The sequence below is a fragment of the Tamandua tetradactyla genome, chromosome 25 (assembly GCF_023851605.1).
Source record: "Tamandua tetradactyla isolate mTamTet1 chromosome 25, mTamTet1.pri, whole genome shotgun sequence".
Classification (NCBI taxonomy): domain Eukaryota; kingdom Metazoa; phylum Chordata; class Mammalia; order Pilosa; family Myrmecophagidae; genus Tamandua; species Tamandua tetradactyla.
In genome coordinates this window covers 4,633,516-4,661,459 of record NC_135351.1, presented here as the reverse complement: position 1 = coordinate 4,661,459, position 27,944 = coordinate 4,633,516, and the positions used below count along the sequence as shown (strand labels likewise).

Genomic DNA, 27,944 nt, shown 5'->3' with positions numbered 1-27,944 from the left:
CCTCAAGCATGCAAATATATGCGTGTGGGAGTCCCAGAAGAAGAGAGAAAGGGGTAGAGAAAATATTCATGGAAGTAAAGGCTGAAAGCATGCCAAATTTAATGAAAGACATATATATATATATATATATATACACACACACACACAGTCCAAGATGTTCAACAAACTCCAAACAGGAGAAACCCAAATAGATCCACACCACACCACATTATAATCATACTGCTCTGAAAGCCAAAAGACAGAAGCATTATGTTACATACAAGGAAGCGTCAATGAGAATTAAATGCTGATGTCTTATCAGAAATCATGGAAGCAGGAAGGCAGAGGGATAACATATTCATAGTGCTGAAAGCAAAACGCTTCCAACCAAAAATTCTGTAGCTGGTAAAACTGTCTTTTAAAAATGGGGGAGGGCCTCTCTCTGTGGGACCTGACTCCCAGGGGTGGGGACCTTCCTGGCAACATGGGGCAGAAATCCTAGAATGAGCTGGGACTCAGAATCAAGGGATTGAGAAAACCGTCTCGACCGAAAGGGGGAAGAGCGATATGAAACAAAATAAAGTGTCAGTGGCTGAGAGATTCCAAACAGAGTCAAGAGGTTATTCTAGAGGTTATTTTTATGCATTAAATAGATATCACCTTTTTAGTTAAGGTGTACTGGAGAGGCTGGAGGGAACTGCCTGAAAATGTAAAGCTGTGTTCTGGTAGCCATGTTTCTTGAAGATGATTGTGTGGTGTTATAGCTTTCACAATATAACTGTGTGTTTGTGAGAACCTTGTGTCTGATGCTCCTTTTGTCTGCCTTGTCGACAGACAAGTGGGGCACATGATTGAAAGTGAATGGATAATAGGGGGACAAATGTTGAAGTGGATTTCGTAGATCGAAGTGCTGGTGATCGACGGAGGGGAGGGGTGGGGGTGTGGTGTGTGTGAATTGTTTTCTGTTTGCTTTTTATTTCTTTTCCTGAGTTGATGCAAATTTTCTAGGAAATGATCATGATGATGAATATACAACTATGTGATGACAGTGTGAGTTATTGATTATATATCAAGAATGGAATGATCATATGGTAAGAATGTTGGTGTTTGTATGTTGTTATGTTTAATAAATTTTAAAAAATGGGGGAGGACCCCATGGAGATCGTTGGCTGCAGGGAGGTCACCTGTGGGGTCTCTCCCCCATATGCCACTTCCCCCAGGGCCCTCGGTATCTTCAACTGGGACTTGAAGAGGAGACAGAAGAACTGGGTAGCCTGGAAGTCGGAGCAGAAGTATGACTACCTGAGGGAGGAGGTAGTTGGAAGTTGGTTTGCAGACCATGTATCTGACATAGCCTGAGATTTCCCTCTTGCTCTTTTCTCCCCCCTTGCTTTTGATGTTGGTTGTGGATGAGGCTACATAGCACAACACTTGAATAAGGAAACTGTGGGAAAGTTTTCCCAAGCAGACATTGCAGAAAATACTTTGAATAATACTTAAGAAATGGAAATTCCTACTGCCAGTGTTTTCGCTGATGAAAAATTTGTTCCCTTCAGAGAAAATACATTTGACCTGGTGGTTAGCAGTTTAAGTTAGCACTGGTTGAATGACCATCCTGGAGCACTTGGACAGATTCATTATGTCTTGAAACCAGATGGAGTGTTTACTGGTACAATGTTCGGAGGCGACACACTCTATGAACTTCAATGTGTATTACAGCAAGCAGAAACGGAAAGAGCAGGAGGATATTCTCCATGTTTTTCCTTTCACTGCTGTCAGTGACCTGGGACATCTACTGGGCAGAGCTGGCTTTAACACACTGACTGTGGATACTGACGAAATTCAAGTTAACTATCCTGGCATGTTTGAATTTTAGGTGTGGGAGAGAGTAACTGCTCTTGGAATAGAAAAGCCCTACTGCATCGAGATACTAGGCTGGCAGCTGTGGCAGTTTATAGAGAAATATACAGAAATGAAGATGATTCTATACCCGCCACATGCCAGATCTATTACATTATAGAATGGAACCATCACAATTCACAGGCAAAACCCGCTGATAGAGGTTCCACAACTGCACATTTGGAGAACTAGGAAAAATAAACAATCTTGTATCATAGGGGAAGAAATCATAATTAATATTTCATTCTTTGTTAATGTTGTTTAAAATTTTCATCAGAAATGGGTAGCTTTCCCATCTGAAAGTGCTACATTTTGAAGCAATACATAAGCTATTGACTAAAAGACTTGTCTAATAAGTAGAATAGTCAAATAGCACTGTCTATATTTAGTAACCATTTCAGTCACACATGGCTTCTATTTTCAGATGAATAGTGTTTATCTAGTGATTTGAGTGATTTATTTGCAGATTTAACCTTAAAGCAAAGAAGATCTTTCCTGATCTTCTCACAAACTCATAAACGTGTTCACATATATAAATGCCTGACTCAATGGAAAAACATTATGCTGACATTCTGTACCGTTTCCCCCTTGATCTCCTGATATTTCTGTGGAAGGAGAGCAGCCATGGAAACGAGTGGAGGGACAAGTTGATACGTTCCTTAGGAGTTCTGGCTTATTTAGAATAAAAACAAAGGCTTTTTATAATGACTATTGTAAGATACTGAAGTCAAAATTATTCGACGTACTCTGTCTTTGCACTAAAGGAGAACAGGACTATGTGCCTTCTTTAGAGCCTTATTATTGTCCAGTTTTTATTTTAGAAGAATATGTCTCTTTATTGAATCTCTCCTCACCTTTTTCTTAAACGCCTCTGGGACCTCCAAGATTTTATACCCCTACCCTACTTTAGGTAAGAAGACAACATTTTAAAGCATTACAGAGGCAAATCACATTCAAAAGTATCTGTACAGTGATTAAGAGTACTGTTTATTGTTCAGTTTTCCTTTGTAACTTCTGGCATTTTGAAGTATTACCCTACTCTGAGCCACTGTCCCTTTACAATTCAGTAGGGTTCAAAATTATTTAGAAGCTGTCAAGCTCAGACAGTTTTGATAGGTTGGAAGAAGACAGCAATAAGAAGGAAGGAAGGAGGAAGCAGGGAAGTACAGGAATGAGTGCCAAGTGTTTTTGCATTACTCAGTGGAGGACCGTTTGCTGTACTTTTCATTTAAGCTAGTATGCCCCCAGCTTCTTCAGTCCTAGGTAATTTAGTATAGTATTTGCTACTCTCGCTCTCATTCTTCTTTGCTTCACCTTCCCACCCTATACTATATGAGCACCAAACTCTGCATGGGTAGGGACTGTTTCTGACTCTGTACATAGCATAGTAATTTGTAGGTATTTAATTACATTTTAAATTCAATTAAATTACGTGAAAGCTGTACCCTTCAAAAGTCTGTTACAGTTAAAAATCAAAGTTTTATAGGAGAAAAATAAATTGCAGTTCTTGTTAAAAAAATAAATGAGGGAGGCCAAGTATATTAAGCAGATAATAAAAAGTATTGGCAAAGTCCCTTGAGGGATGGGAGAAAAATATGAAACTATTAAACATTACCACCCAGGAAACCCCAATACTATGTCAAACATTAGAGATGCCCAAATAAATAGGCTAAGCCCTCAATCTTGAGGCTTGCTCTTGTGATACTTGTATATGTAGCTGTTCTAGTTTGTTAACTGCTGGAATACAATATACTAGAAATGGAATGGCTTTTAAAAAGCGGAGTTAAAATAAGTTGCTAGTTTACAATTACAACAAGTCTATAGAAATGTCCAATCAAAGGCATCCAGGGAAAGATACCTTGGTTCAAGAGGCCAATGAAGTTCAGGGTTTCTCTCTCAAGTGAGAAGGCACATGGCGAACACAGTCACAGTTTCTCTCTTGGCTGGAAGGGCATATGGTGAGCAAGGCGTCATCTGCTAGCTTTCTCTCCTGGCCTCCTCTTTCATGAAGCTCCTGAAATGCAGAGAGGTCAACGTCTCCGGAACAACTAGCTCCATCCCCTCATCCCATATTATTGACAGCCCCTTCCCACATGAAAAAGTTAGACTGGCCACAGCCCAAATACCCCTAAAGAATGGGAGAAAGATCAAAGGTGATGGTGGAGTTAGACAGAGAAGATAGGGTTTAACAAACGAGTATGATTGCTGAATCATTACATTGTTATTTCTTTTAGTCTCCTGTATCTTAGAACAGCTAGAAGAAAAAATCTAAAATTGTGGAATTGTAACTCATACCAAACTCTGAAATCTCTCTACAACTGATTGCCCGATGTGCTTTGAAATTTATTGCTTTTTTGTATACATGTTATTTTTTACAAAAAAGAAAAAAAAGTTGATTGTGATGATAAATGCACAGCTGTATGATGACATTGTGAGCCATTGATTGTACACTTTAACATGGGCAGGCACCGGGAATCAAACCCAGGTCCTCTGGCATGGCAGGCAAGCATCCTTGCCTGCTGAGCACCGTGGCCCTGATTGTACACTTTAGATGATTATATGGTATGTGAATATATAATATATATCACAAAAATAAAAAGATAAAAAACATTAAAATAAACAATGGTTCCTTAAACATATAAAAATAAAAATAAAAAATGAGGGAGGGACTAAGACATTCCAAGGTATACAAAAAACTGAGGGACTTCATCACCAGTTTTTGTGATGACCAGCTGTACCAGAAATGCTAAAGAAAGTTTTGCAGATTGGAAGGAAAGGACAATAGACCATTGACTGAAGAATGAAGAAATAAAGAAATAAAGATTTCTGGTAAAAATGATGACATAGGTAAATATAAATATCAGTTCTATTGTATTTTTGGTCTGTAATTCCACTTTTTATTCTTACAGGATCTAAAAGGCAAATGTATAAAATGCAGTGATAAATCAATGGTTTTGGACTCATAATGTATAGACATGCAATTTGCGACAAGAACTACATAAAGGTAGAGATAGACGGTATGAGAACACAGATCATGTACGCTATTGAAGTAGGTGTCAAAGCAAACAAGATTGTTATATATAGATTTAGGATATTCACTTTAAGCCCCATGTTAACCACAAAGAAATATCAGATGGTATGAAAACATATAGAGACAGAACATAGGGTATAGGTTACCAGGGTTTGAGGAAGGGGCAATGCAGAGTCAATGCAAAATTAGTGCAGGGTTTATGTTTGTGGTGAAGGGAAAGTTCAGTAATGATGAAGGTACTGTAACGTTGTGAATGTGATTAATCCCACTGAATGATATGCTTGGGATAAGTTGGGAAGGCAAGATTTATGCTGTATATATGTTTCTACAATTAAAAAAGAAAGATAAACTAATGAGAAAATGACCACTAAATGCAGCACATGATACTGGATGGGATCTACAGATGGAGGGGAAAAGGCTGAAAAGGAAATTATTAGGACATAAGAAAAAATTGGAATATAGAATATAAACTTCACATCAATGTTAAACTTCTTGAACTTACTAACTGCACTTAAGTTCGGTGCATAAGTGAATGTCCTTGTTTGTAGGAAATGTACATGGATGTATTATGTATTCAAGGAGATTGATGCATGCAACCTACACCCACATGCACAGGAAATTGGTGATAGGTGATCGATAATAGATTAGATAGATAGGACGATATGACAAAGGAGGCAAAATGTCAAAATTGGTGGATCTGGTTATTTAGGGGTGGAGCTTTCTGTATGGGACTTCCTTTATTTTTGCAACTGCTCTGTAAATTTGAAATTACTTCAAAGTAAAAAGTTAGACATTTGATAAGGTTGGAATATTTAGGATATCACATAATATTTTTTTCCCATGTTCAAGTAAACCCCAGATGTTTTCTGTGCTGCCTTGTGGCTATTATGTATCCCCCTCCCCAAAAGCTATGTTCTTTAATCTTCATTTAATATTGCTGGATGGTATCTCTTTTTCTTGTTTCCATGGAGCTGTGACCCACCCAGTTGTGGGTAGTAACCTTTGATCAGATGGTTTCCATGGAGATGTGTCTCTACCCATTCAAGGTGGAGTTGCTTACTGGAGCCTTTTAAGAGGGAAACATTTTGGAAAAAGCTTTAGAGCCACCAGAACCAACAGAGCCCACACAGCCAGAGACCTTTGGAGCAGAAGGAAAATGCCTTTGGGGAAGCCTTATGAAAAGAGGAGAGAAAGCTAGCAGATGTTGCCATGTGCCCTCCCATCTGAGAGAGAAATCCTGAACTTCATTGGCCCTTTTTTTGGAGGTAAGAGATCTTTTTCTGGATGCCTTAATTTGGACATTTTCATGGTCTTAGAACTGCAAACTTGCAACTTAATAAATTTCCTTTTTAAAAGCCTTTCTGTTTCTGGTATATTGCAATTCTGACATCTTCAGCAAACTAAAACATTTTCTAACAGAGCAGACAGTAGATATTTATAGTTTTCAACTGATGTCACATGACATTTACTTTAAAAGGTAGGAATACACATGCTTTTAAAACTCTTTTTTTTTAAAACTATACCTTATGCCCTACATTACTTGCTGTAGTTTTTTTGCGATTTTCAATTAATCAATATTTTTCAACTATTGTGGTTTTTTTAAATTATTATTGTTTTTTTACTCCAGCTGTTTACCCATGCTTCATTGAATTTCTTCACTTTGACATTCAGAGCACTGGACAGACATCACATCACATCACTATTGTGGGTTTTTTCATTATGATATATTAAGTCCGGGAGTATTGTTACTCTAGCACAGGTGAGGTCTCTATATTAAGGTAAACAATCTTCCACTGAACAACAGACCTGCTCGAATAGCTTTCAAGAGTGCCCAAATAAGTTCTCTTTGTTCTAATTTCAAACCCACACATTCATTTAATGAATATTTATTTACTGCAAAGTATGCTCTGAACTCCATTTTAGACCCTGAAGATATAGCCATGAACCAAACAAGACCCCAGCTCTCAAGGAGCTCATGTCTATTCAAAAAAAAACCAGCTCTCCAATAACTGATTTGGTTAAGTGACACCACTGGTTAGCAGAATTGGTAAGTCTTAGCTTGAGGTCAGCAAAAGGGTGTCTTCGCCATTGGCTCTTAATAGTCTAGGATGCCCCCCCACCACATGACTTAGGAAACTGGCATTCTGGTGATTAGCTGGTCTCCTATATACTCCCTTCTGAATCTACTTACCCCTATGTGTAATGATAAAATAGAGTTGTGGTTCTCCAAGACACAGATAGTCTGATCTCTGTGCTTTTGCATTATTCTTTCCTCTATTCTTGCCACTACCATAGAGGGAAGAATAATGCAAAAGCCCAGAACTAAGAAACCCAAAACAGGATAGTGTGCAATTGAAGAAATGCAAAGAGGATGTAACTAGGGTGTACGGAAAGACAGGGTCAAGTGAGAGTTAGAAATTTTAATCCTAAGTGCAATTGTTTGATTCATCCTACTATATTCCATGTGCTTTTTTACATTCTGAAAACACAGCAACTAAAAAAAGAGAAGTAAACTATGGACTATAGTTAACAGTAATAACTTAATATTCTTTCATCAACAGTAACGAATGTACCACACCAATACTAGGAGCCAACAATGGGGGGTGGGGATAAAGAGTATGATATGTTCGGGGTGTTCTTTTATATTTTTATATTTGAAGTAATGAAAACATTCTAAAATTGACTTTGGTGATGAATGCACAACTATGTGCCATGGATTGTATACTCTGGATGGACTGTATGATACATGAAAACATCTCAATAAAATTGCATTTAAAAATAGGCAAAAAAACCAAACAAACAAAAAACATGCCTTCATGGCTGTTGAGATGTTTTAAACCAGACAGCAATGTGGACACATTTACATGAACCACATTTACTCTGACTGAGATATGAAAAATGGATTAGAGGGCAGCCAGGAGTGGAAGTTGGAGGGCTGCAGAATGAGAGAAGAGAGTGGCTTCAAAAGGGGGCAGTGAAGGTGTTTAAAAGTAGCCAGATGGGAGACATACTTGGGAACAACCCTTAGCAGAGGCTAAGTTATGAAGGGTGTGAGGAAATGCTCCACCAAGGTTTTCTCCCAGCTTACCAGAATCTGGGCTAATGACGTGCTCCTGCTGTGATTGCAAGACTGCAGGAAGAGTAGGATGAAGGTCAGGAGTTCAGTCATGGATGTGTGAGTCATCCGGAAATGCCAAATGGGCAGTTGGGTGGATCCAGCACGCAGAAGAGGGATCTGGGAGGAGGTGACCATTTGGTTGTGGACAGCAGACAAAAGATGCTGCAAGAGTGGATGAGAGTGCCTGGATGACAGGGAAGAATGGGGAGAGAGGACTGCCTAGGAGACAGCACCGAGTTGTTCAACATCCAGGCTCAACAGCCAATGAGGACTAACAATGGAAACCAAAGAGAAGCTATCTAGGAGACCAGGCAGAATCAGGAGTGGGAGGGGTCAGCAGAGAAGAGAAGAGACATGGACAAATTGCAACAAATTCTGCTGAAAGATCAACTCATGTGAAGACTAAGACTTTCAGTTAGTAGTGTGGTGTCACTGTGACCCTTAGCCGGAGAAATTTAAACAGAGTGGGAAGGATGGACGCCGAATTGAAGTGGCTTATTAAAGAGAAAATAGCACAACTGCTGGCTGCAAAACTGTCAAAAGCAATGGATTTTTAAAAATTATTAATCAACTTTACAGAGGTGTAATTTACATCTAGCCATTCTTTTTAAACATTGAGCTTAATGAATTTTGACAACTGTATATGCCCATGAGACCACCATGCCTAATCAATATCAAGAGCATGCCCTTCGCCCCAGGCATCCACTGACCTTTTTTCTCTCACTGCACATTATTTCTGCTTGTCCTAGAGTGTCGCATAGCTGGAATCACGCAGTATGTGCCTTTTGTATTTGGCTTCTTGTGGCAGCATGATTTGGAGGCGCATCCATATTGTTACATATATCAGTTCATTTCTTTGTCATTCAGAATAGCGTTCCGTTGTTTGGATATATTACAATTTAATTATTCAGTCATCTTTTAATGGACATAATTAAGTTGCGTTTATGCTATGAAAGTAAGAATGACTCAGCATTAGATACTCTATTCATATGATAATTAATAGATTATTTAATACAAAAAAGAAATACAGTATGAAATTAAGAAGAAACAATATAAAAAGAAACACAAAAGAACATCAGGAAGAAAAAAATAGATAATCATTTTGATAAATGATGAAAGAGCAGTTAACAACATTTAACACCTTAATTTGATAAAGGGTTTATGCTAGAAACCCATTGCATGCTTAATGCTGAAATAGTTCATTGAAGTCAAGGCCAAAACAAGGATTCCTGCTACCATCAACACTATTAAACATTTTTTCTTAAGATTCCAGATAATGAAATGAGTTGAGAAGATGAACTGCAGTATGACTATTAGAAAAAAGGAAACAAAATATCCAGAAGACTATAGGATCAACTAGGAAACATTATAATTAATAAAGGAGACCAATAAGTGACAAGATTCAATATGAATACACAAAAATTAATAGCTTTTTTACAAAAGAGGAATGGGAGATTTGAAATGACAAGAATCCCACTTATAATATCTATCTCTGCATTTAGTAGAAATGAAAGATATTCAGGAAGAAAGCTATGAAACTTTAGCAAAAGTCATAAAAGCAGAGAATGACTATAAGATCACATTATTGGGTGAAAAACTCAATATGGTAAAGACACCAATTCCCCCCAATTAATAAAAAATTTTGTGTAATCCCAATCAAAGCACCAACTTGACCAACTGATTCTAAAATTTTCCTGCAAAAGTAAATAAGTAAACATGGGAAAACTATTTTAGAAAAGAGGGAAAAAATGAGAGTGAACTAGCTCTATAATAATTAAAACAGTGTGGTTCAGGCTACAAAATAGACAATCAAATTGACAGAATAAAACTGCTCTTCTAAAACAGAGTGTCAAGGATACATTTGTGAGAATATGTGGAAATTTTTTAGATACTTAATCTATAATTTCCCCACTCAGATCAATGGGAAAAGGAAGTGGCATTGGGACCATTGACCTCAAGGAAAAAAAAAATAACTCTATCTCATACCCCGAACAGATTTCAGATAAAGGCCTAAACTTAAAAAATAAAGCTACAAAGGTACTAGAATAAAATGCTGGAGAATATATTTAAAATCCTTGAGTGGGGAAAAGACTTCTTAAACTAGATTTAAAAAAAAAAAATCCCGAAGTTATTAAGTAGCAATTTACAGGCTTTATTTCAAACATTTTTCGGACTAGTAGAAATATTTGCAACACATATAAGACAGGCATGTGCCAGGAGAGGCAATCATGGGTGCTGGTGACAGAAGTTGGGGAGAAGACCTCTTGGGGGACTTTGGACCTGTGGCCTGGAGATTCTTGACCTGTGGCCAAGGCAGCCTCTGGCCAAGAACCAATAGGAAACTCCTCTACCCCGTTCATTCGTTCAATGGATGGAAAATGAGCTCCTATGTGCCTCTCATTGCCCTAGATGCTAAGGAGAAGACAATAAGACAAGATGAGTCCTTTGGAAGGTGGTCATCTCTTTGGGAAGACAAATACCACAAGCAAATTATATAATGAAACATGAGAGGGGCAGACAGAGGTGGGGCAGGGTGTTTTGCAGCCCAAAAGGAAAAGAGGCTGATTTTGTCCTGGGGAGTCAATTAAACCTGGAACTGGGTAACCCATCTGCACATTACAATTCAGACCTCTTTTTTTTTTTAAGTAAGCAGAAATTTTATTTACAAACTCTTCAGTGATTATTACAAACACAAATAAAGCATCCTTTTTTAAAAAAATTTATTTATTTATTAATTTAAAAAATTAACAACAAACAAAAACATTAACATATCATTCCGCTCTACATATATATCAGTAATTCTCAATATCATCATGTAGTTGCATATTCATCATTTCTTAGAACATTTGCATCAATTCAGAAAAAGAAAACGACAACAGAAAAATAAATAAAACGATAACAGAAAAAAAAGATTATACATACCATACCCCTTACCCCTTGCTTTCATTGATCACTAGCATTTCAAACTAAATGTATTTTAACATTTGTTCCCCCTATTATTTATTTTTATTCCATATGTTCTACTCGTCTGTTGACAAGGTAAATGAAAGGAGCATCAGACACAAGGTTTTCACAATCACACAGTCACATTGTGAAAGCTATACATTATACAATCATCATCAAGAAACATGGCTACTGGAACACAGCTCTACATTTTCAGGCAGTTCCCTCCAGCCTCTCCATTACATCTTGAATAAACCATCCTTTTAAAAAAGTGTCCCAATCAAACTGAAAGGCACATCATCAAATTCAAACACTGTGACATTAAGAATTCTTTGAGGCTATAACATCTTCATATTATTTTGTTCTTAACCATTTGAATGTAGGTCACATATAAATATTTATTAAAGACATGAAATCATGTAGTATTTGTTAAAGCACAGTCATAAGATAGAGAGGCTTAAGAAGATAAAGATAAAATCTGCTTCAACCTGGTACATAATACAACACTAATATGTCCTCAAAAAGTTTTCTGGAAACAGCTCCCATGTTTAGTGTTTGAAAATAAAATGGTCCTCTCATTTAGAAAAGTCAAGACATCTTTCTATTACTAAATACTGCTCATCCTCTCAAGTTTCTAGTTGCTTATCTTTCTGTAGAAACCAAATTTATGAGATAAGAATAAATTTTGTTACCGCACAAAAATCTTAGGAATGGCAAATTGTAAACACTCAATTTTTAAAAGCAAAAATGTTTTCCTACCTTAAATGTAAACATCCAGTACATAAAACACATATGGCTTTCCAGGTATAGACACAATGGTAATTCACTTAAGAAAGAGCTGTATTTTGGTATATTTGGTGGGAGGATTTTTGTTAACGCATAAAGCAGTTTACCAAAAGAACCAGGTCATTATTATTTAAAAGATCCACTCTTTCATCACCCAGTTTTTCAATCTGAGCAGAAACATATCAACTTCGAAAGAATTTTGGCTATAGGACCAGGCCACAGGAAAAGAGGGTTCTTGAAAATTGGAGACAGCCTTTCACTTTGTGCTTGATAGCATTCCTTGAGGAACTTCTTCTCAAGCTTCAGAGGAAAACCCAGGACATGCCTCCAGGAAGGGGTTGCTTGCAGCTGGCACCCCAACCCACAGGCCATCTTGCAGGCGCTCTGCAGGCAGAGCAGACCTTGCTCCTCTCCACACCAGCCTCCAGCTCTGCCTGCTCCACCCAGCACTGCCCCATGACTTTAGCAGCTGCGCTGGGCCCATTCAGAACTCTTTGCTGCATTCTGATAGCGTTTATGCTTTAGTTAATGATTTGCAACCCCCAATTATTCTAACTAGGAATTGCCTTTCTTTGATTTTGCAAAACATATAAAGTTCTTTGAAAACATTGTTTATATTCTGATGACTGACAGTTGCTAAGGATTAACTAGTAATTTACATAGTGTTCACAGTATCTTTATCTGGCACAGTCCAAGCATTTTCGTCAAATGAACATACTCATGTATTCAGCCCCCAAATCAAGTATAGGATTCTATCAGCATTCCATTGCTCCCCTTTGCCCCTCTCAGAGATAGATGATCTCTACTAGCTTTGCCCATCTAGTTTCTGAATTTCTTAATGATAAATGTTGTGTGTACACGTATGTGGAGCCCAAGACAAATCGATTTTATACTTTCAACTTATCTTGTGAAGAGGATAATGTCCTTTAGAACTGAAGGTCCAGGGTTTGGCTTTTAGGTAGAAAAAATCTCATCCTATTTGGCTTTTCTTCTCTAGCTAGCTCTTTTCTCTTGGAGGTTAAGAAACTGTTCTAAATATGAACAATTCGGTTGCCAATTAAGCAAGAAACCTTTCTCTTCCTGAGCAGTTGAACCACAATTTTGTTATTATGAGGAACCCAATATTAGAGAAGGCTCCTCTGCCTGCTAGTTTGTAGGTGTAACCCAAAATAAGCATTGACATGGAAAATTCCAACGAGGGAGAGCCAAATTATTGTCTAAGTTTTTATTGCTAAGAATCACCAATACAGCAATCCAGTGGATTATATAAGTAAAGTGGAAATCCTAAAGGAAAGCAAAGGTATTTGACCTCCTATCACCACCACCTCCCCAAAACCCTGCCACCCATCCATATGCACTTTGGCATCAGAGCTGAGCCCAGCCATTCCATATTTGAATCCTTGATGCTGGGGAAATTTTGCTTTGACATAATGGATGATTTGGACATAAATCAAATTCTAATAGGGAGATAATAGCTCATGTTTCTATATGTGGCAGGACCATTTTTCAATTCTGTACGAACTCATTTAATACTCTCAACAAGCTGATGAATTAGGTATGTCCAATATCCTCGTTTTACAGCTGATGAACTGAAACACAGAGATACAAGCACACTTTGGAGATATCGTGGGTTCAGTTCCAGACCACTGCAATAAAGCAAATATCTCAATAAAGCATGTCACACAAATTTTTTGGTTTCCTAGTGCATATAAAAGCTATGTTTACACTGTACTGGAGTCTATTAAGTGTGCAACAGCGTTATGTTTGAAAAGATTTTCATTAAAATGTGACACAGAGACACGAAATTAATTCATGCTGTTGGAAAAATAGCACCCTAGACTTGCTTTATGCAGGGTAGCTACAAACCTTCCATTTGTAAGAAATGCAATATTTGTAAAGAACAATTAAGTGCAGTGCCAGAAGGCAAGGTTGGTATACCTGTATTAGTTAAGACTGCCTAGGTTTCCTGGGTTTGTGGCTCCAAGAATTTATGCTTTTAACCACTGTGCTACAGTCAGTTTAATGAGGGATTGGAGGACAGTGGTTCATTTGCTAACATATGGAGGGCAGGCATGGCATCGCTGGCAAAGACTCACCACTTCATCTGAAGGTCAGTGATCAGATCCACATATTAATGACACCATGTGCCAGAAGCTATGCTAGTTGCTGAAAACCAGGAGTGAGCAAAACAAATCCTTTGCTGTCAAGGAGTCTTCTAACAGGAAAAAGCCATGGAAGAGCTCAGCCACAAAGCACTCGGACCATTAAAACCAGGTTGTATTTGGAATGGTAGATTCAAAGTGCAAAAGGAGGTGGGCATTAGCATATTATTCATTGAAGCTATTAATATTCTCTATGTGTGAAAATAAAGAATTTGAGCCTAATGTCCTGTAAGCCTCCTTGAAACTTGAATATCTACATGCTTCATTAGTGTTTACATTTTTGGTTATGAATGTGGTCCACTGGCCAAATGTTGGCAATCAAGCCAGCAAGACTTTGCCAGGCTTGCAAAATAAGAAACATGGCACAATTAGGTTGCACCATGGGAGCATAGTTCATTGTGCTGAGGGAAAACATTGCATATAGCTGAGGGCATACCCTTAAAAATAATAGCCACACTCCATTCCACTTACCAAGTAGACTAAGGTCTTCAAGTATCTAAGGTCCCTCAGGCCTTCTATGTCCAGGAAGTACACAGTCCATAGTTGGGGCATGGATTGGGAGGGCTGGATGTTTTATTTCTTTGAAGAAGTGCTTGCTTTAATCCGGGATGCCATAGACAGTTTTTAGCTCAGAGATTTCTGGACTGTTATCTAAGATTGCTCATGGGTTATTTTTGATGATTGCTCTATCTCTTTGACGACCAAGGGTGTTGCCTGGCAACAATTTCCTTATTGATTTCATATGTCCTCTTGTCATTGTTTCTATAACCTCAGCTGACCCATCCCTATTCTGTTCCCTCCCCTTACAGGATAAAGTCCCATTATGTTCCTGAGTTACCAGGCAGTAGAAATGAAGTAATAGATTAAATTTATCAGGCTCAATTATAAGATAAGAGGCTGGGTGTTGCACTGGCATTATTGCAGTCTCAACTTTGTTTTGAGTTTCATTGTGGAATCAAATTTCAGGTGACTTAAGGCCTGGGGCAGAGCCTGCAGTGATACAGGGAGAAAGTTTCAGGGTTTAGGTTCCTGTGCTGGAGGTATTGTACCACAACTGGATTTTGCTGCAAAGCAGACGGATGTGACCTTTGAGTTCTCAATACAAAGCAATCAAGTGGATTTCCTTTTCTTGCAGTGGTCAAAATGTTGAACGATTCTTAAACAGTGCAATTTGAACTTGGCGGACATGGAGCATTTTTTGTATCCTGAAACCAGGCTCCTCTCAGGGAGAAAGTACTGATAGTTCTCAGCTGTTCCTGAAGGATTCCAGCTCCCCACCTCCAGAGATTTCTTGCTTACCCTCTAAACGAATTCCATAGTTAAGCTACACTCTGTTGCCTTCGAATTTTAAGGTCTTATAAAAATCTAAATGCTTACTATAGAGGTAATAGACTTGACTGAGTCACTATTTCCATCTTAGTGAAGCTCAGTCATTTACATATTTGTGGGGAGGACAGATCTGAGAGCAAGATATGAGTTGGGGGGACAAGATCATGAGGGCAGTGGACTCTGGAGAAGATGACTCCATAATAAGTCCAATAATATTGACCTGAGGCTGGCCCTGACCAAGAATACCTAAACACACAGAAGGCAGACAAGTACTATTTTGACTTCTCCTTCTTCCTCAACAGCACTCCCACCTTCGCCAGTCACAGAGTTACAAAGATTTATTGTTTTTAACCCCAACCATTTCTCATACCCATTCTTATTTATGCATGTAATAACATAGGACCAAATGTATTAAGCCAATGCTGATAGAATTGAAAAAAGAAATAGACAAATCCACTATTATAATTAGAGGTTGTAACTGGAAAACCCTTCTTTCAATAATTAATAAAACAAGGAGACAGATAACCAAGACAGATATACAAGAGTTGAGCAACATTATCAACCAAATTAACCTAATTGCCATTTTTAGGGTTTTACACCCAACAATGGCAGATTACATGCTTTTTCAGAGACATGAACCATAAAAGAAATGTTGAGAAATTTAAAATGATACAAAACATACAAGGTATGCTCTCTGACCACCAAGAGTTAAATGAGAAATCCATAACAGAAAAATATCTGGCAGAGTATCCAAAATTTGGAAACTAAACAATATACTCTTAAGAACCCATGAGCCAAAGAAGAAATAAAAAGGGAAATTAAAGAGTGTTTTGAACTGAATGAGAATGAAAAAAAAGAAATATTAAAATATGGAATATGCAGTTGACACAATGCTTAGACGGAAATTAATAGGACAAACACCTATAATGAAATACAAGAAAGGTATCATATCAATGATCTAAGTGTCCATCTTTAGAAACTAGAAAAGGAAAAACCTAAAGTAGACCTAAAATAAGCGGAAGAAAGGAAATAATAAACACAAGAGATGAAATCAGTCAAATACAAAACAGAAGGAAAAAATTGAAAAAGTCACTGCAGCCAAAAGCTGATTCTCTGAGAATATAAATAATTTGATGAACCTCTAGCCAAACTGACCAGGGGAAAAAGAAAGAAGATGCAAATTACAATATCAGGAATGAGAGAGAGGTCATCTCACATATCTTATAGACAATAAAGTAATATTATGAAAAGCGTCATAACACACTAAACAACTTTGAGGAAATGAATAAATTTCTTGAAAGATAAGCCGTATCAAAGCTCAGCAAGAATAAATTGATAATCTGAATATACTGTGTCAATGAAAAGAATTGAGTTTGTAGTTAAACACCTGCCTACAAAGAAAACTCTAGGCCCAGGTGGTTTCCAGTACTGAATTCTACCAAATACTGAAGGAAGAAATAATGGTAATTCTACATCAACTCTCCCAGAAAATTGGAGAGAATGAAACACTTCCACCAATTCTATGAGGCCAGCATAACTGTGATAACCAAACTAGACAAAAACATTACAAGAAAAGAAAACTAGAGCCCAATATCCTTCATGACTGTAGATGCAAAAATTCTTAATCAAATTTTAGCAAATTGAGTCCAGTAATGTATGCAAAAAAGACTATATCATGATCAAGTGGATCTTAGGAATGCAAAGTTGTTTCACCTCCAAAAACCAATAAATGTGATTCACCATATAAAGAGACTAAGAAAGAATATTATGACTATCTCAATAGATAAAGAAAAAGCTTTAGAAAAGACAAAATATCATTTATAATAAACAATCCTCAGCAGAAGATGAGAGAACTTCCTCAACCTGATTAAGGCATTTACAAAAAACCCACAGCTAACCTATTTCATGGTGAAAGATTGAATGTTTTGTCCTAATATTGAAAATAAGGCAAGGATGCCTGCTCTCGCCACTTCTATTTAACATGAAACTGGAGGTTTTAAGCAGTGCAAAAAAAAAAAAAAAAAAGAAATAAAAGGTGTCCAGATTGGGAAGAAAGAACTATAGCTATCTTTATTCACAGACAACATGACCATCTATGAATAAAATCCTAAGGAGTCTACAAAAAGCTACTAGAAATAATAGGCAATTTTAGTAAAGTTTTGGGATACAAAAATCAATTGTATTTCTATGAACTCACAATGAACAATCAGAAACTGAAATTTAAAAACCCAGTGCTCTCAATGATAGCATCAATATGAAATACCTAGAATAAATTTGACAAAAGATTTGTAAGAACTACACACTGAAAATTATATAAAATGGCTGATAGGAATTAAAGAACATCCCAATAAATGGTGCTACCTATTGTGCTCCTGGATTCAATATTGCTAATGTGTCAATTATCCCCAAATTGATATTGATTCAATGCACTTTGAATCAAAATTCCAGCAGGTTTCTTTGTAGAAATTGAAAAGCTATTCCTAAAATTTATATGAAAATGCTAAGAACCTAGAATATATAAACAGCTTTGAAAAAAGGTAAAAGGTGGGGGATTTAAACTACCTTATTTCAAGGCTTAGAAAACTCTAATAATCAAAATGGTGTGGTTTTGAGATTGAGTGAAAGAAAGAAAAAAATATATTATAGGCATAAGTCATATTTCCTATGGAACAGAACAGAGAACTCAGAAATAGACCCAGGATCGTTAATTGATTTTCAACAAAGGTGCCAAGGCCATTTCATGGGGAATTTACAATCTCTTCAACAAATGGTGTTGGAACAATTTGATGGTAATATGCAGAATATATAAATTCTACCTTTATTTCTTATACATATCTTTAATATACAAAATATAACTTAAAAAGGCATCATTGACCCCAGAGTAAGAGCTAAAAGTATAAAACTTTTAGAACAAAATACAGAAGATCTTAGTGACATCAGTTTTGCTAAAAATTACTTAAATATGACATAAAAAGACAGTATTGTAAAAGGAAAAAATCAATACATTGGATTTTACAGAAAATTTTAAAAAATGTTTCCTTTTCAAAAACAAGCCATAGACTTGGAGAAAATATTTGTAAGACAAATATTTGGCAAAGGACTTTATAAAGAACATTTGCTGTAGAATAAGGACACACACAGTCCAATTTAAAAATGGATTTGTTATAGTGTTGGCGCGTTACTTCAGAAATTTTTTTTTAAAAAGATTACCTGGTGAATTGCATTCAGTCTTAGGCAGGTTAAAAGGTATATTAAGCTTTAAAAAGTCATACAGTGTGTTAATCAGGTAGCAAAAAAAAGAAAGCTGGCAGACGGGCCACGGTGGCTCAGCAGGCAGAGTTCTTGTCTGCCATGCTGGAGACCTGGGTTTGATTCTTGGTGCCTGGCCATACAAAAAAGAAAAAGAAAAAAAGCTGGCTTATAGCAGCACAGAGTTCTTTGAAGGTAAGAAATGTGTCTTGTTCATCATTGTATACCCAGGGCCACACACTGTTCTTGGTAGAAATATAGGGCCAACAAATCTTTGCTGAATGAAAACAAGCAAAAAAAAAGGATTTGAGCAGACACCATACTAAGTGTTGGTGAAGATGTGGAGCAAATGGAACTTTTATACACTACTGGGGGGAATGCAAACAAGTACACCACTGGTTTGAGTTTCCAGGCTGCTGTGACAAATACCATACAATGAGTTGGCTTATCAGCAAGATTTATTGACTCATGGTCTTGAGTCTAAGAAAAGTCCAACTTGAGGCCTCATGAAGCTAAAGTTTCCTCCCTGAAGAGTGTGGTGGCCTTGTTTTCGCTGCTGGCAATCCTTGGCTTTCCCCATCACTTGGGGATGATTTCTTCTTTCTTTTCCAGGTTCTATTGACTTACAGCTTCTGCTATTCCACGTGGCTTTTTGTGTCTCCAATAATAGGATTAAGGCTCAAACTCATTCAGTTGAGACACATCTTAACTAAGGGCTTTTTTTATAAAGGATTCACACCCACAGGAATGGATTAAGATTAAAAAGCATTTGTGCATGCATGGGTGTGTGGGTGTCAGGGGTACTTAATTCAACCTATCACACCCACTCTGGAAAACAGTTTCTTAAAATGTTAAATATTAACACCTAACATATGACCCAGCCATTTCACTTCTAAGTATTTATCAGAAAGATTTGTATGCAGAAGTTCATAACAGGTTTTTTTTTTATTATTTTGTAGCAGCCAAAATCTGGAAATAACCCAACTATCCATCCACAGGTAAATGGATAAACAAGCTGGTATATCCATCAGTGGAATACTACTCAGCAATAAAACAGCAAACTCTTGATACACAAACAACATGGATGAATCTCAAAATGATTATGTTGAGAGATGACCCTGCCTGCCCACAAAAACCCACAAGTACTGTATGGTTCCATTTATATACAATTATAGAAACTGCAAACTAATCCACAGAATCAGAAAGCAAATCAGTAGCTTCCTGGAGACAAGGAGGGAGGGGTTATAAATAGGGATGAGAAATTGCTGGGGCTGATGGATATATTCACTCTCTTGCTGACGGTGAAAGCTTCACAGCTGTACACAGAGGCCAAAACTCAGTGAATTGTACACTATAAATAAAGCAGTTTACTGTGTATCAAGTATGTTTCAGTTAAGTGGTTTGAAAAATCTCTCCCTCATCCATTTCTGCTTTTCCATGCCCACTGACATCTCCTCTGTTCAGGCCTTCGTTATACAGTCTCACCTCTTCTACACAGAACATCTTAAATTGGTTTCCCTGACTGAAACCCTTCAACGAACCATTCTTCTATGCCAAAAGCTTCAGTGTCTAAAAATCCAGCTCAGACCACACCAATATCCTGCTGTGAAATCTTCAACAACTCCCACTGTGCACTGATGTAAGCTGCAACAGGAGGGAATCTCTCTATTTTCATTCACAGTAGAAGAGGATTTAGCTTTCTTTGCTTCCACTATCCCATTGGCTTCCAGTCATCCATCTTCTTTAGTTACAATACAATTTGGGTCTAATTCAATATTCAGTGTTCACATTTTTATAATCATGCAAGGACCATTCACAGCTGAGCACTATGGTGTACGCTGACTGCTTCTTTCTTGCTTTTTAGTTTTTCCTGAAGTTAATATTTGCCTTGATTTTCATTGCATGGTTTCTTTGTACCTATTATTAATTTTCCCCTATGATTTCCAATGGCTTTGCAGCACTGTTTCCCACAAGGCCAGTGTTCTAGTTTGCTAGCTGCTGGAATCTGATATACTAGAAATGCATGTTTACATTTCTAAAGTCAAGAAAATGTCCAAATTAAAGCATCTATAGTATTGTGTAATCTAAGGCATCCAGAGAAAGATACCTTAGTTCAAGATGGTCTGTGATGTCTAGGGTTTTTCTCTCAACTGGAAAAGTAAATGACAAACTTGGCAACACCTGCTAGCTTTCCTTCCAGGCTTTCTGTGTCATGAAGCTCCCCCAAGGCATTTTCCTTCTTCATCTACAAAGGTCTCTGGTTGCCTGGGCTTTCCGGGTTCTGACTTTAAAGCTTTATACACAGTGTTTACTCTTTTAAAGGATTCTAGGAAACTAATCAAGACCCACATGGAATGGGTGGAGTCACATCTCCCTCTAATCAAAGGTTAATACCCACAATTGGGTGAGTCGCATCTCCATGGAGATAATCTAATCAATTTTCCAACCTACAGCGCTGAGTAGGGATTAAAAGAAACAGCTGCCTCCACAAGATGGATCAGGATTAAAACACGGGCTTTCTCGAGTCCATAATTCTTTCAAACTGGCACAGTCAGTAATATCAGTTAATCAGCCAGGGCTGTTTTTCTCATGGAGCAACCCTTGGATCTGGGATGATTGCTCAGTTCTCATCTTTGGAATCCTCGTCCTCTAACTCTTGGAATTCCCTCTAACTTTCTCCTTGCTTGGATTCCCTGTTCCTGGGCCTCATGCTTTCTTGTCCTTTGAATTTTTCTTCTCTGTTGGTGGACATATCCTGCAGCTGCCTCAACAGGATGAAAAGGGTGGAACAACTCTAGAGGGTTCAGTGATGAGAGCTTCAACAGGCAGTTTCTGAGTCACACTGACCATTCTGACTGCTTGTCCTCCATGCCCAACATCTGTTTGTCCTCTCAGAATCTTTGATCACTGAAGATTTTCATCACCCTGGAGATTTTCTTTGCTTTTTCTTGGCACTGGACTGTCTATTTTCTGTGTCTATGACTTCTTTTTTCTTGGCTCACTCTTTTTGAATGGAAGACATCGCCCAATAATTTCCTCAGAAAGGATGCAGGGAAGGCATTTATTTTTTAAGAAATTGAAGAATTTGCATGTCTGCAAATTTTTATCCTGCCCTCAGATTTGATTAATAGCTGTTGTTTGGATCCTACTTAAGCAATCATGTTTCTTCGAAATATTGAAGCCAATACTCCACTGCCTTCTGTTTTCCAGTATTAATACTGAGACATCCCTGATCCTTAGTATGTGACCTGTGGTTTTCTTCTCTGCAAATGTGAAAATTGTTTTGTCCTCAGTGTTCTGGAATTTCATTTTTAAAAAAAATATTTTTGGTGAAAGATCGTCACAAACATCCAGTCCATCCGAAGCGTATAACCAGTGGCTCACAACATCGTCACATGGTGGTGTATTCACCACCATGATCATTTTTAGAACATTTGTATCACTCCAGAAAAAGAAATAAAAAGAAAAATACTCATACCTCCCAAACCCCTTACCCCTCCCTCTATTAGTATTTCAATCTACTTAATTTTTTTTTATTCCTTATTCCCCCCTTAGTATTTATTTATTGTCCTTATTTTTCCTCATCTGTCCATACCCTGAATAAAGGGAGCATCAGACACAAGGTTTTCACAATCATGGAGTCACATTGTAAAAGTTATACAGTTACACAATTATCTTCAAAAATTAAAGCTATGAGTGGTGAGCTGGCTTCCTCCTGGCCACTCGCGGGGTGTGAGGGAAGCCAGAGGATCCCGGGAGGAAGCAGAGGAGCGAGTGGGAGATGGCCGTGGCAGGTCCCGTCATCCTCCAACAGGACTGACCGCTGGGAGGCTGGAGCTCTTTAAATGAAAATGTGCCATAAACTGAAAAGCCAGCATGAGGGTAGCAGGTGCTGCAAAGTTGGTGACAGCTGTGGCAGTATCTGACATTTTATGTTATATCTCAAGTATTTGAAATAAAAATGGTTGCAAGTTTAGGAACTCTATTTGCATGGTCAGAATTGGACACAGCTGCACGGGCTACACAGCCTCCCAGATGTAAACGTGGGATCTCAAAAGCTTGCCCTGAGAAGTATTTTGTGTTTAAAATGGCAAGTGGAGCAGCCAACGTGGTGGGACCAATAATTTGCCTAGAAGACAATATTTTAAGGAGTGGTGTTAAGAATAATGTTGGGGGCGGGCCGCGGTGGCTCAGCGGGCAAAGTGCTTGCCTGCTATGCCGGAGGACCTCGGTTCGATTCCCGGCCCGAGCCCATGTAACAAAAAACGGAAAAACAAAGTACAATAAAACAAGAAAATGTTTAAAGATGTTTCCCTTTCTTCCTTCCTTCCTTCCTTCTCTCTGTCTTTCCTTTAAAAAAAAAAAAAAAAAGAATAATGTTGGAAGAGGGATCAATGTTGCCTTGGTAAAAACAGGAGAAATATTAGACACTAAATATTCTGACATGTGGGGAGAAGATGTGGCACCAATGATTGGGTTTCTGAAGTCCATACCAGATCGTACGATAGTCTTACTGAGAATGTGTGACGGTGGAGCAACCAAACTCAATGATGGGCATGGCGACTCATTGCTAACTTAGGGAGTACATGTATTATTAATCTTGGTTTCAGAGACAACTGGGTCTTCTGTGGTGGAAAAGACATTAAGACAAAAACTGCTTTTGAACAGCACATAAAGAACAGAAAGGACACAAACAAATATGAAGGATGACCTGGAGTCATAGAAATGGAAGGATGCATCTCCCAGAAGCAAGTCTAAAGGAAATGTGAAGAAAATGGAAGAAACTGCACTTTGACTATTAATGGGAATGCTATAACGGAGAAATTCCGTGTAAATATTTTAAGAGCATGCAGCCATCTCGGTGTGTGCATGAGCATATCTCTGATATCAGGATTATTTATTGCTAACATAAATAGATATCATTGTAAATAGTCATCATAATAAGCAAATTACTGAACTATTTCTAAGCACGTTTCCCTAATAATACAATGTTTAGACTTCGACTGCTGTAGTAATGACATTAATTCTAGCAGTGTACTCAATAGATAACTGAACAGAACAGATTGTGAAAAGTATATTTGTATGTATATGTAAATATATGCCATGTATATGGATATATGTACTGGTTGCTGTGAAAATTGACCATGGAATAATACGGATTTTAGGAAGGGAACCATATTTTCTTACATATACATATTGCCTTTTGTCTTTTAAATGAAAAAGATATTTGCCTAGTTTGTGTGTGGATAACATTACTTCACAGGCTGACTCTCCTGATGTATGTCTTTTCTTAGTCTTTCCCTTCCCTACCCCTCATCCCAATAAAACTAGAAATAAAATGTTCAATAAGAAAACTTTATTTCAGACAGATGAAAAGCACAACAACATCTTTTTTTCGTGTCAACAGTACAAAATAAATATATGAACGTAGATGGTGTTCAGAACTACAGCTTGCTGGGTTTGGCGTGAGCAGCGTGAATAACCTGATTTTGTAAAAGTTATTTGGAGCAGGGCTGGAGGTGGTAATGCCATAGAACTGGGGAACCAGGTCAAGTCCCCTACCTGACCTCATTAGGGTGACTGTGCCAGTGTATTTAGAACAATATCGGCACATATTTTCCTCATTTAACTGTTATGAGCGTTGACCAAGTGATTTGCAGCCAGGGCATGCTTTCATGTCAGAATAATTTGATTCTAATATTTATTTCATCTGACTTCATAATATTATCTTCTGCCTGAAGCTATAATGGCATATTTAAGGAAGTGCTAATTACTAAGAGGACTAATTATCGCATTTGAAAAATAATATTTTTCCACAGATAGCATTATACCCAACTCTACATGAACATAGAGAGGAGAGAGCTAATGTTTTTGTTAGCTTGAGATGTTAACTAAATGATTCAAGGTGTGTTTTTGTTTTATTTTGTTTTGTTTTAGAGCATTAAGTGCCTATTGTGAATCAAGCATACTAAACTGGAATGCAAACAAATTTAATGATCCAACTGCCATTCACAACCTAAGGCAGCACTTAAATTTTGAATCTAAATTTTAGATGGCTTGTATAAAAAAACTAAAAGCAGTATTTTTACTTTGCTGTAAACCAGGTTAGAAGATATTCAGGCATTTCTTAAATATTAATGAACTTTAGAGCAGTTTCTTCCTCCAAACTGAGTGTAACTAATGAGTATATATTTAAACAATTTTTGTAAACTTTTCAGATTTTTGGTGCTTATATGCTAAATCACATTCAGCATGTATATTTTGACATTTAAAATACTTTCCTTGGTTCAGTAGATTAAAAGAAAAGCTATTTTACAGTTCCAGGGACGATGGAATAAATGTTTTATCAATCATGAAAGAAAAAAAGAAAGAAAGCTATTGAAATACAGTTTAACAGTTTCAGGTACTTCCCCCCAGCCACGCTAATACTCCACCAACTAAAAAGGGATATCTATATAATTCTTAAGAATAACTTCGAGGATAACCTCTCTATTCTGAAATTTTATTGAAACTTTATTTTGTCTCATTTCTCTCTTCCCTCTTTTGGTCAAGAAGGCTTTCTCAATCCCATGATGTTGGGTCCCAGCTCATCCCGGGAGTTCTGTCTGATGTTGCCAGGGAGATTTACACCCCTGGGAGTCATGCCCCATGCAGGGGGAGGGCAGTGAGTTCACCTTCTGAGTTGGCTTAGAAAGAGAGGCCATATCTGAGCAACAAAAGAGGTTCTCCCTGGGTGACTCTTAGGTATAATTATCAGTAGACTTAGCTTCTCCTTTGCAGGAACAAGTTTCATAGGGGCAAAACCCAAGGTCAAGGGCTATTGAATGGGTTGTTCCTACTGCTTGCGAGACTATCAGGAATTCTGCAGATGGGGAAGTTGAATATTTCCTCTATTCTCCCCAATCTCCCAAAGGGACTCTGCAAACACCTTCTTATCCTCTGGTGTGCATTCTGGTGTGCATCGAGGTACCAAGCTGTGCAACCCAACAAGATCTCACTCACTAAGATTCCATGTACCTGTGGTGTTCAAATAAACTGACCATACAATTTAAATTAGAAAATGTGTTACCCAAAATATAAATTTTACATCAAATAAACATCTCTTCCTTTGGTCTCACATAGACATTGAAGTTTTAAAATACAGACAATATTATCCTTTACCCTGTATTCTGATTTACCTTAGTCCTATTCCAGTCAGCTTCAATCATATCTCTAGTTGAAGTGTGATCACTTTTTCATCTTTTTTAACAGTTGCTAAATGGGGGAATGCTGACCTTCATAGCTTCAGTGTTATAACTCAGAGGCTCAGGTGGCACACAAATACCTGAAGTTTCAGGGAATGACCAGGTTACATGAAAATAGTCCAGTGTCTCAGAATTTAGAAATAACAGTTACAACTCCTGAATATATGTGACTGCTGTAAGAGCTTACAATTTAAGACCCTTTACATAGGCCCAACCTGATAACCTATGCTCAACTTCAATTATCCGAGTTTTTATATTATAGTTAGTCCATATGAGTGAAGGATAATAACATATGTCTTTTTGTTTCTGACATTTTATCCAACATACTGTCCTCAAGTTTCATTCACCTAGTTACATGCCTCTCAACTTCATTCCTTCTTGTGTCCTGTTAGTAGTCTGTTGTATGCAAACACCACAGTTCCCCCTTCCATTCCTCAGTCCTTGTACCCTTAGGCCAGCTCCATACTTTGCAAAACACTGCCGTCATAAACACCAGTGTGCAAAAGTCCATTCCTGTCCCCACTCTCAGTTCCTCCAGGTATATACCGAGAATGGGGTTGCAGGATCATGTGGCAACCCCACCCCTAGCCTCCTTTGGAACTGCCACACTGCCCTCCAAGGGGGCTGCACCTCTCAGCTTCCCTACCATCAGTGAATAGGTACATCTCTGTCTCCATATTTTCTCAGCACTTGTTTCTCTTTTTCCATATTTAAACAGTTTTGTTCACACATCATACAATCCAACTTAAGTAAAAAAAATCAATGGTTCCTGATATAATCGTATAGTCATGCTTAGTTACCACAATCTATTTGAAGACATTTCCTTTTCTTCTGCAAAGAGCCCCATACCCCTCCCCCATATCCTTTGCCTGCTGATATTCAGTTTTGGCTGACTGCCTTTGTTACATTCATTGGAAGCATATTGTCACCAGGCAAAGGCCATGAATGCTTTCAGTTGGATGTGCCCAATAACTAATACCTGAGACACCAGGGTTTCAAAGAGAGAAAGAGTTTATTACTAGGCATCTAGTAGGAGAGCAGATGGCCTAGCAGCCCAAAATCTGTCTTCCAAACTCCAGGAATTCTGGTAGCTTTATTAGTAAAAAAGGTGGTCAGGGTTTAGCATAATGAGCACAGTGACCCCAGATGATGTAATTAGAGGTCATGTAATTTTTTAGCATGTGCAGATTGATACATGCTTTCTCACAGAACATGTGCAAGAAAATGGCAAGAGAGGTAAAGGTGACTTGTTGGTTAAAGTCTAAGTTACTGCACATGTCAGGCAGGCCCACTCTGGTTAGATCCAATCTCCAGTTTTCAAAATAACTTTGGACTTGGGGTGGGTTAGTTCTGGTGGGTTAGACCCTTCATTAATAAACACTAGGGGGTGACTTCAGTGATTATGTTGCTCGAAACCAGGGACAAGGCTGCAAGCCTACAGGAACGTTTCACGGAAACAGAACCCCGAACCGGGTCTGAGGCTCCGAAGTTTCAGGAAGTAGGTTTTATTGTCTATGGCCATAGGGCTCCGCTGAGTAGCCTCTGAGAGTCTGAGCCCTGAACCGGAGCTGACACAAGATTTTATGGACAAAATGGCTCATCTGGGACAGGGTTTTTCCCAATAAGGTAACCGGCGATGCTCGAGGGAGATGATTGGCTGTGTGCCAGCGATCCGACCCGGAAGGATTGTAAAACTGGGTTTACAGAAGTGGATGAGTGGTTATGGGGGACGGGGCTTCACAGGGACTTCTCTTATCCTGCCTATTGACCATCCTTGGGGCCTGAGAGATTTTTCAAACAGGGAGTGGCCCGAGTAAACAGGGGCCTGCCTGCTGCAACAGGAAGTGGCTTTAACAAATAGGGGCCGCCTGCAACAATTACAAGACTCTAAAGTTGAAAAACTGCATAAAAAATGAAGGTTAGTCACGAGGTTTTTACAATCACAGGGGCAGTAGGTAAAGGTTATACAGTCATTATCAGAGATGAAGGCAGTTGGATTACAATTTAGAGATTTCAGGAATTTCCTTCCATCTACACCAATATACCTGAAAGCAAAAAGGAATATCTATATAATACTTCAGTAATCAAAATCATCCCTTAAAACCTGATTTTTTGGTTTACAATATTACAATATTACTGTTGACTATAGACCCTAGCTTGCATCAATTGTATTTTTTCCTGTGTATCATCCCATTTTCAATACC

At 38.0% G+C, this 27,944-nt stretch overlaps 2 pseudogenes; both read left to right on the top strand.

The window, feature by feature from the left end:
• The first annotated feature begins 1,653 nt into the window (after nucleotides 1-1,653).
• On the top strand, nucleotides 1,654-2,111 carry LOC143669137 (arginine-hydroxylase NDUFAF5, mitochondrial pseudogene; annotated as a pseudogene).
• A 7,423-nt stretch (nucleotides 2,112-9,534) lies between these two features.
• LOC143668753 (protein FAM3C-like) lies at nucleotides 9,535-23,206 on the top strand (annotated as a pseudogene).
• Nucleotides 23,207-27,944: the final 4,738 nt, after the last annotated feature.